The 7,524-nt window shown below is 45.2% G+C and overlaps 1 pseudogene across 1 annotated transcript in view; it reads right to left on the bottom strand.

The window, feature by feature from the left end:
- Positions 1 to 390: 390 nt before the first annotated feature.
- LOC311232635 (QRFP-like peptide receptor) overlaps positions 391 to 7,524 on the bottom strand; it is a 68,741-nt pseudogene continuing 61,607 nt past the window's right edge. The window contains exon 5 of the transcript in view: positions 391 to 1,367. The product of the transcript in view is annotated as a QRFP-like peptide receptor (transcript). The remainder of the gene's footprint in view (positions 1,368 to 7,524) is intronic.

Below are 7,524 nucleotides of genomic sequence, written 5' to 3'. Positions count from 1 at the left end.
GAGAGAGAGAGAGAGAGAGAGAGAGAGAGAGAGAGAGAGAGAGAGAGAGAGAGAGAGAGAGAGAGAGAGAGAGAAAGAGAGAGAGAGGGGAGAGAGAGAAAGAGAGAGAGAGAGAGAGAGAGAGGGAGAGAGAGAGAGAGAGAGAGAGAGAGAGAGAGAGAGAGAGAGAGAGAGAGAGAGAGAGAGGGGGAGAGGAGAGGGGGAGAGAGAGAGAGAGGGGGAGCGCCGTGGAAGTTAGTGTTTGCTCATCATGGGAAATAATGGCTTTTCAACAGGATTAACCACGCACTGTCGATCACAAACAAACTGAACCAACAAACGTATTTTTCCCTCCGCGCGCGGGCGGGCCGATAAAAGAGCTTCCCTGCTGATTAACATGCAAGATATGTCTCACAGGCTGGTTATATCTGTCGTTTCATCATCGCTGCCTGCTACCGGAGCGAGCGGCGGCATGCCGCATCCACAGTTTCCGCTCAAAGAGACGGTGGCGTCTACGTCCTCCGTCCTACCGGCGAACCCGGTGCACAGTCTGTCCCCCGAATGCCTCCGCACAAGCAGCGTGTCTCTCTCCACCGTCGCCACTCTCAGCGGCACGTGTAGCGTGCACCGCCGCTCGTACGCCGCGTGTCTCGGCGGGAGGGATTCGGCGCTCTGCGCGGAGAAGGGAAGGCCGCCGCACACGCTGGGGCTGGACTCGAACCAGTCCTCCATGCTGTGGTCCGAGGATCCGTCGCTGTCCTCCATGCTGCCTCCCATCCCCTGGCCCAGCCTCAGCCCCAGCACCGAGCCCCTGGCCAGGCTCAACAGGCCGGGCATGGTCACCATGGACGCGGAGGCCGCCACGGCCGCCATGGCGATGTGCGGATGATGATGATCGGAGACGGTGTCCTCGTTGTCGCTGACCGTCGCGCCGGCCATGGCGGCGGCCGAGTTGGAGAAGGAGGAGGAGCCGAAGAGCGCGGCGACCTTCTGGTAGTACCGCGTCCGGATCACCCGCGCCGAGCGGTACAGGTCCCCGATGAAGCAGTAGCAGATGGGGTTGAGGCTGGAGTTGGTCAGGCCCAGCCACTGGGCGAACGGACGGGTCTGCAGGAGCCAAGATGGCGGCACCTCCTCCCGGTCGATCCACAGGTCGGCCACGTAGAGCGGCAGCCAGGAGACGGCGACAGAAGCACGAGGCACACCACCATCTTGGCGATCTTCTGCCGCGTCTTGAGGCGCGAGGCGTGCAGCGCTTGGCTGCGGGGTCGAGGTCGTGGAAGGTCGACTTCATCCCGCCCCAGAGCCGCCGGCCCGTCAGGAAGCCGATGGTGAGGTTGAAGGTCACGGGCAGACAGTAGAGGGCGACGAAGAGCAACACGTTGTACCTGTTGAGAGACAGAGAGACATTGTATTGATTGTCAATCCTCAATCAAAACATTTCGTTTTTTTTTTATCCTCAAAGAGATTGAATTAGCCTACAAAGATGATACGATGAATGACAATTATGTGAGAGCTAAACATGACATTTTACTGCATTGTGTAGTTCTAAAAGCGTTATCCTGTTAAACTCATACTTAACTCTACTTCCCTTTAAAAGTCATTATACTCCTAGGTCGTCTGAGGTCCCTAAAGCAGTTTTGGGTCTAAAATACCACTAAAATAGCATTCACAGATTATGAATTCTAACATATGTCTCTGTTTTAGTGTAGTTTTACATCTGTGCTGCGGCGCGCGCCTGGCTCATGAGATTCAGATCAACTGTTAAACTAGGCGTTGCAGACCCAGCAATTGCATGATATATTTGTCGCCAAACATTTTTTGTCAGAACATATTTTAGTGAACGGAGAACGTTTACGAGCAAGCTGCCATTTGGCACATGCACGTTTTTCACATGCACACACAGGTCAGAGGCCGCGCATTGTCTATGATCCCTGATTGACGTGTGAAGGAGAGGCAAATCTGAATGGCTTGTTGAATTACATCTTGAAAAATCTGACCTGGTTGTTGATTTCATAGTTTGTGTGTTAGTAGGCCCATCACAGACACAAATGTATGCACTGCACAAGCACTGAAAAAGTGGGCTTATAATATGTGACCTTTAATCTTGCCCTTAAGCAGGAGATAAACGGTTCTACCTGTATCAGTATATTGACAATTGTCTGTAGACAGTGTTGTAGTGGAGTCACAAAATTTCGAGTCAGAGTCCCCAGTGTTTGAGTCCGAGTCCAGGTCCGAGTCACCAAAGAAGAGCCCGAGTCAAGGTCCGAGTCGAGTCCCCGTTACCCTAGTCCGAGTCCGAGTCCAAGTCATCAAGGTTGAGTCCACTCCACTCTGGCAGTCAAAGAGCTGACATACAAATAAAAACGGTCTACATTAAACATAAATGACACAGCGGTCAAAGGGAGTTTATTTATACTTTGTGACACAATAGCCAAACAAATGCACTCGCCATCAATATCTTATGCCAAATGATTAGGGCCTATTAGAAAAAAAAATGTAATAACTGTATTTATCAATTAACAAGTCCGAGTCCTCGTCTGCACCTTCCGAGTCCGAATGCAGTCGATGCTCGAGTCCAAGTCCAAGTCCGAGTCATCAGTGCTCATGTAAAAGTCCAGTCACGACTCCTGGACTCGAGTACTACAACACTGTCTGTAGATATATGTACATTGTTTGTATCATGTTGTCTCCATTGCTTGAGAGACACCAACAACTGGAACCAATTGACTGATCCCAGGTCAATGCCATGAACATATTATTCATCTCTGCAGATTGTGACGCTTTACATGCGCTACAGCATATAATGACATATTCACACCTAAGCCCCGTGTTATCCACACGTCTGTGCTACCGAGGATGTAATATTCTGCTGCTGTAATAAACCTGAGGGTCTCCGCTCTGACTTAAAGCGAGGTGTTGCCGACGCGAGCGAAGATGGGCTGTGCCGCGGTGATTGCATTGTTTGTCCTCTTGGTGGGTGCAGGGGAATTGAAAGGGTTATACAATGAATGAGTGAATATTCATCCTGAATTCAGATGGCGCGGGGGGGAATTTAATCAGGATTGGAGATGCAGTGACTCTATAAGGGTGACTCTAAGTGGAACGCCCTACCCAAAGAAGCTGTAAAGGAATGTGAATCCCTACCCACATTCAAAACCGCTCTAAAAGAGCACCTATACGGGAGGCTGCCATTCGAAACTGGCCACCGTAAATGTCCAAACCCCCCCCCCCCCCCCCCCCCCCCCCGCACCCCCTCCTAATAGACAGTCTCCTCCCCACCGTATGTATATATTCTCTCCCCACCGTATATGTATATTTCTCTCCCACCCACCCACCCCCTCCTAATGTACAGTCTCCTCCCCACCGTATGTATATATTCTCTCCCCACCGTATGTATATTTCTCTCCCCACCGTATGTATATTTCTCTCCCACCCACCCACCCACCCCTTCCTAATGTACAGTCTCCTCCCCACCGTATGTATATTTCTCTCCCCACCGTATGTATATTTCTCTCCCCACCGTATGTATATTTCTCTCCCACCCACCCACCCCTTCCTAATGTACAGTCTCCTCCCCACCGTATGTATATATTCTCTCCCCACCGTATGTATATTTCTCTCCCACCCACCCACCCCCTCCTAATGTACAGTCTCCACCCCATACGCTCTGTCAGGATCTATGGGTAACAGTACTGTATATTTGCATATCATATATGTCACAAATGTAACAGTAATATATACCTGTATGTCATGTATGTCCCTATGCCATAACTGTCATGATGTCATGTATGTTGTGTATGTCATAAATGTCACTATGAATTGAAAATGGGGGACCCTGATGTAAACAAGACAAACATCTTTCTCTGGTCTGCATCCCCTTAACAATTGTATGTATTGAGCCGTACTGTATTGTACCCATGCTGCAATCTGTTAACTAAAGTGTTCATTCATTCATTCATTCATTCATTCATTCATTCATTCATTCATTCATTCATTCATTCATTCGTTCGTTCGTTCGTTCGTTCGTTCATTCATTCATTCGTTCGTTCATTCATTCATTCATTCATTCATTCATTCATTCATTCATTCATTCATTCATTCATTCATTCATTCATTCATTCATTCATTCATTCGTGACTCTAATTGGATTCAGTGACTCTAAGGCTACATTCAGACGGCAGGCTAAAGTGGCCAGAATCTGATTTTCTTTTGCTCATATGTGACTCAGATGATCAGTTTTTTTGCACAACAGTGTGAACACCACAAATCAATCTTTTCAATTCTGATTTGGGCCACTTTCATAAATAAATAAATGATTTGTTTTAATTAGCTGGACTCCACTGCAACGTCGACTTGTAGATGAAACGATAAACTGTGACTTCAGTGTCACTTCATGTTGAGGTCCATCATCGTTATTGTTCACATGCCTCACTGAGCACAGTAACGGTATGAACTCTTCTCAGTTAGGGCTGGGCGATTCATCGATTTTATCAATTAATTCGAATTCATGATTTAGGACGATTTAAAAAAAAAATCGATACAAACTTTTTTTTTTTTTTTAAGCGTCACCTATATTTTTACAAAAAGTGATGTTTGGTGAAAGTTAGGTTTGCACTTAAATCCCAATAGGGAAATCCATCTTGGTTTGATCATTTTTTTGTGTCAAATAAAAACAAAGCTTATTTGAATAATTTCCTTGGCGTTTCTAGTTTTTAAGAGAGAAAAAAACGATTAAGATCGTAAATCAGATGTGGTGTGAAAAAATCTGAGATTTAATTTTTAGGCCATATCGCCCAGCCCTACGTGTCACCTTCAAAATCCTCCTGCTGACATATAAATCCCTACACACCGTCCACCGTCCCTCAATACCTACCCGACCTTCTCCACACCTACACCCCCTCCCGGAATCTCCGCTCCTCTGACACACACAGGCTTGCTTACCATCCCACAAGCCAGGTTGTGGACCTTCGGGGGACAGGGCTTTTTTTAGAGTGGCTGCCCACCCACCCTCAGGAACTCCCTCCCCATGGACATCCGCAATCCAAATTCTGTTGTCCAGTTCAAAAACCTGCTGAAGACCTATCTCTTCACCCAGGCCTCTGGTCTCTGATGCTCCTGAGTATCCCATTAATTCTGTTTTGTTCTATTTAGTTTTGTTCTGTTTTGTATTTAGTTTCGTAGTTTAGGTCACCGTTATCCTATTGTAAAGCGTCTTGGGTATGTGAAAGGCGCTATATAAATTCAAGCCATTATTATTATTATTATTATTATTATTGTACATTTTACTACTTTTTATCTACTTTTTACATTTCACAGTACATCTTACTGTATATTTGTGGCTGTATATTTAAGAATGTATATACACATATTTTAGAATGTATATCCTTGAATGTATTTTATTCTATTATTCTATTATTTCTATGTGTATGTGCGTCAGTTCAGGAGTGTGACCGGTTCACACTGGAATCTGATATTGGCCACATTTAAAAAATTATGTGAGCAGCCAAACAAAAACATGTGGTGGATGAATACAAAGTACATGTGGGTTACAGTAAATGAGCTTTGGCTGAAAGGAGTGCTCTCCTCTGGCCAGCTAGGAGACACACTCAGGAAGAGATGGTGATTATCTTAAGTAGAGAGAGGGGTGGGGGCTGTAGCCCTTGGCCTCTCACCTTAAAGAACGGATCAGGAACTATGAATGGTGCTGCTATTGAGCAGGTTAGAGAGGCCAAGTTGTTGGGTGAGTGATTATTGATGAAAATCTTGCTTGGTCAAGGCACATTAATAACATAGTGGCTAACATGAGTAGGAGTATTTCAATGATCAGAAGGTGTGCTCATCTATTGAGTGAGAAGGTTAAACTAATGTTACAAGCTTTAGTCCTATCCCACTTGGACTACTGCCAAACAATTTGGTCGAGCGCTTCAAAGCGGGATCTGGAGAAACTTCAGCTCGCTCAGAGCAGGGCGGCACGTCTCGCCCTCCACTGCTCTGTGAGGAGCAGTGTTGGGGGAATGTGTGCCGCTCTGTCTTGGCTTAGAGTGGACCAGAGGCTGGCATGCAGCCTTGTCTTCATTTTACTCTACCTCTATACCAAGAACAAATGCACTTAAGAGAACCGTAATGTAAAGAGCTGCTGCAAACTGGAATTGTATACCTGTGAAGATAATGATGATGATCAGCAACAAATTTACTTGTAAGAAAAAGTTGAAGGATGCTGTTATGAATGGTGAAATACAGTTGAGTTACTGATTTATTTAGTTAGTATTGTATTTGTGTTTGGAGCCTTTGTGTGTTTTTTTGTGAGATTTTGAAGATGTTGAGAATGTGCTTAGGCTAAGGTGTTTCTTATGTTTATATTGTTTTTTTTGTTACTGTAATGTAATGTTGTAGGTTGTGTGTTAGGACCCCAGGAAGAATAGTCTTTCACCCATGGGTGTAGACTAATGGGGATCCATAAATAAACAAATAAACCTAGGCGTGAACTAAGCTATTGTTTGTCTCCCACAGTCATATCAGAATTCATGTGACATTTACGTCACTCTTGATTGACATTCATCACAATTCTGTGGCGGGAGTCACTCAGTGAACACAAACATGGGAGACAGCCGTGACGGAGGTGGTCAGTGGAGGGACAGCAAGGCGTTTACCTTATAAGTATTTGGGGTGATACTTCTGTACAAGCAGAACTTGAGGGAATGTATCATAACCGGTCTCTGTTTGAAAGCATATTGACAGAAGAAAGGACACTCGTTCACCTCCTCCTCACAAATTAGCCGGCCTCCGCTGCACATCAACTTATAAATTAAACCATAAACTGTGACTTCAGTGTCCTCCGTGTTTACGGCCATCTTCATTATTGTTCATTTGTGCATGTGGATCAGTTATGGAGAGTGACCAGGTCATAATAATAATACTACGTTCACACTGCAGGCCTTGGTGCTCAATTCTGGTTTATTGCTCAGATCAGAATAATTTTGTTTGGCCAATATCAGATTCCAGTGTGAATGTGTCAGGCTCCTGAACTTACCCCGCATGCACAAATGAACAATAAAGAAGATGGATGTAATACATTTATGAGGAAAATGTTCAATCTAGGATGCCGTAAAAAAAGTAGCATGAAAGTCATTTAGGACCACATATGAAAGTGGCCCAAATCAGAATAGAAAAGATCAGATTCCATGTGATTTGTGATGTTCACACTGTTCATATCAGATCTGAGGCAAATATGAGCTCATTTGGGCCTGAAGTGTGAACGGAGCCGCCAGCCAGCCACCTCCAGAACAGTATCTGAATGAAGACAATGTGTGTTTGTTCACCCTCAGTCACCTTCAAAATAAGATGAACGACTATTTCGGTGGATGTAACCAGTGAAGCAAGGAGGCCAGATGGCTCTCACAAAAGAAAAAGACTATTAGGTTTGCTTCATTCCAAGATATTCCATTTAAAAATTTATTTTATCTGTGTAGAGGACAAATATATTGTCATGCAGAGGCAGTTTAGCACACAGGCCTGTCTCAGTGTCCCAGAAGCCTCGGCTCA

The sequence above is a fragment of the Notolepis coatsorum genome (genome assembly GCF_963971535.1).
Source record: "Notolepis coatsorum genome assembly, chromosome: 7".
In the NCBI taxonomy this organism is placed as follows: domain Eukaryota; kingdom Metazoa; phylum Chordata; class Actinopteri; order Aulopiformes; family Paralepididae; genus Notolepis; species Notolepis coatsorum.
Note: the sequence above shows the minus strand (reverse complement) of the source record. Positions and strands in the feature narration are given on the sequence as shown.